Source organism: Nicotiana sylvestris, chromosome 7 (assembly GCF_000393655.2).
Source record: "Nicotiana sylvestris chromosome 7, ASM39365v2, whole genome shotgun sequence".
NCBI lineage: Eukaryota > Viridiplantae > Streptophyta > Magnoliopsida > Solanales > Solanaceae > Nicotiana > Nicotiana sylvestris.
In genome coordinates this window covers 86,617,425-86,620,854 of record NC_091063.1, presented here as the reverse complement: position 1 = coordinate 86,620,854, position 3,430 = coordinate 86,617,425, and positions in this window count along the sequence as shown.

Genomic DNA, 3,430 nt, shown 5'->3' with positions numbered 1-3,430 from the left:
TGCGCACCAGAAATCTGGATAAGGAATTCTGTTAACCCGGGAGAAGGTGTTAGGCATTCCCGAGTTCCGTGGTTCTAGCACGGTCGCTCAACTGTCATATTTGGCTTAAATATCTGATTTTTATACAATTATGAGCTCATGTGCAATTTTTATCTTTTTACCGCTTTTATTATTGTTATTATTATTTTTACCAGAATGTGAACATTGTTTAAAACATGTCTTTGGATTACATCACATGAAATGCTCCCGCAATCCGGAACACATTTTTATTCAATGTTTTGGGATTTGGATTTGGGTTGCATGAAATACGCACCCGAGTTTAAGAAGATAATATTATTAAATACGCGCCTAAAGCGACTAGCGTATCATTATTTTGGGTAGGGCCGAGAAATTTGCTAAACGACTCCTCCCGAATTCTAAGCAATTAAATGTACATTTATTGAGGGCCCCGCAATCTATACATTTTATTAAGCGAGGCTCATCTCATTTATTTTAAATGGACAAATCTTAAAGCGACTACATTTTTCTATAAAAATTAGTCTCTAAAATAAAGAAAGAAAATCCTAATTAATTACTAGCTTTTATTTTATTTATTTAAGAAAACATGACATACTAATTGCTAGATTAATACAAATATTGATGAAAATGAATTTTATTTAAAAAAAATAAAAAAAATCGAAATTATAAATAAAATAAAAATTTGACAAGTAATATTCAAAAGAATCAAATATAGCTAGATTAAAACTCGGCATTGTTATAAAAAAACTATTGAGATTAATTATTCACAACCATTTGAAACTAGATTTTTACCATAATTACTAAATCTTTTTAGAAAGTCTTTTAGACTTAAACGAAGTTTCTAATCTTGCCTGAACTCAAATGCCTTAATGCCTAATTTTCGAAAATTAATTCAAATTCATGCCTTAACTAAATTTAGCTACTTATTCATGATTAACCTACTGTTGATAATTTTGAAACCTTCATAACTAGTGAATTAACCCGTTTTGCCAAACCGATTCATTGAAGACTAACTTATGTTATTTTTTTCTTATTTCAATTATTATTCAGTAATACATGAAATAGTTTAAATACAATCGATAAAAGGAAATAAAAATGATATTAAAACTTCAAAATTTCATTCTTCATATGTATTCATGCTTTCCACATTATTAGCTTTGCAATAGCTAGTATTACAGTCGTGTACCTGGTATTGGAATCCAAAGAAGATGAGAATCAGCAGCAGTAATAACAATACAACACAACAACAACAGTCCAGCAGCAGTAACAACCCAGGAACAGAGTTTGCAAACCAGTGGAGCAATAATCCCAAAAAACAAAAGCTTCAAGCTTTGATGAAACAACAACAATTAATGCTGATTTCAAACAATGAAAGAAAGCAGAAGATTTTTTTAGTTTTTTTTATTTGAAAGTTTTAATATTTTTCGGAATTTTTCTTTCTCTCTTCAATATTCAGCTCTTTTTTTTTCTTTCTCTTATTCTCTGTTATTCTCCTTTTCTCCGTCCTATAAGACTTCTTTATATATCCCATCCCATAAATCTTTTAATCAATTAAAATCAACCCATTTTCTCTACCAAACCCATTATCTTCCCACTCATCCCCATTACATTAAATAAATATATCACACCACCCCATTATATTTTGTCCCCCATGCCTAACATAAACAAATACAAGATTCCCCCACACTAAAATTTGTCTTGTCCCCCCTTTATATTAAATAACTATATCACAACCCACCCCATTTCATTTTCTCCCCCATGCTTCACATAAAAAATTACAAAATATACAATTCCTAAACTACCCCTCCGACCTTATTGCAATTACTATTTTACCCCCAAATGTACTGCGATTTACCAAATTACCCCATCAGCTATAACAAATCAATTAATCAAACTTAACCAAAATATAGTCAATATGACCAATTTCTAACAATGTTCAAACAACAAATCACATGAACATGATTTCTTCAACATTTCAACAACAAATCACATGAACACAAATTGAACAACAAAGAACAACTAAAATTTTGATTGAACAATATTTTTAGCAACAAACAAACCTATTTTCAGATTCAACAACAACAACAACAAACAAGTATATTCAGATTTCTAAATTCAATAATATTGAACTTAAAATCAACTCTAACAACATTACAACCAACAATTCCTATATTAAACTTAAACAAGATTATGAGACAAATTCAAGAAATAATCATAAATGATAAACAAGAAATCAAACTATACAAATTTCGGATTCAAGATCAACCAAACAAAGTATGAACATGAATGAAAATATTCAATAACAATAACAAACAAACTTTATTCAAACATCGAATTAAACTTAAACAAAACAAATAAACATATTCAAATCACCAATCTTCAAATAATAAACTAATCTTTCTTAAATTAAATCCAACAAAACTTATAACAAAGATACATGATCCAAAAATTAAAAACCAAAACATAACTTCGCATTAAATTACTAAATTAAAAACGAACTTCAAACAAGATGAACACGAACTAAATCTATATTAGCAACAAACAATGGATTTAAACGATTTAAACTAACACCTTTCTATATTAAAACTAAATCCTCTTAAAATTAATAAAACAAAGTGAAAAATAATTAAATTGAATCTTCAACTTAAATCTAACAACAATATAATTAAACTAACAATTTTATCTAAAAATAAATAAGCAAACTTACACTAATTCCAAATCTGAAAATATCAAACAAATTACGGACAAAAATAAACTTAGAACAACTAACCATAAATGACCAACGACGAACTCGAACGAATTTTAAACGAATCCAAACGAAACTTTGACAGAACTTCGACGGACTTTAACCGGACTGCTTTTGTTTTCCTCCGTGTGTGTGCGTGTAGTTGTGGAAGTTGCTATGGTGAGCAGCAGCAGCACTTGGACGTGAAGAACGCAGCGGGCAGCAGTGATTTGGAAGCTGGAAGAAGCTGCCATGGCAACAACGACAACGAAGAAGAAGCAGTGGGCAGCAGTCCGCATCGACGGGAAGAAGACGCAGCGAGCAGCAGCGACGGGAAGAAGAAGAAGAAGAAGAAGAAGCCACGGGCAGCAGCAACAGGCAGCAGAAAATGCAGCAGCAGCTGCATGAGCAGCAACATCAGCGGCTGGACGCGAACGACGCAGCAGCTGCGACGATGGTCGTTTGGATGCGACGACGAAGAAGAAAGGCAGCATGTTTGGCGTTTTGTTTGGAGAAGATGTTGTTCGTTGGAGCTGCTGGTTTTGTCGACGTCGGGAAGCCATGGTTGAGCTTTGAGGGGGAAGCCATGGATGACCTTGGAGAATAATGGAGAAGAAGAAGATAGGGATGGGGGTGGCGGATAGCTTAGTCTTTTAGGGTTTTTCTTTGTTTTTTTTTTGTTTTTTT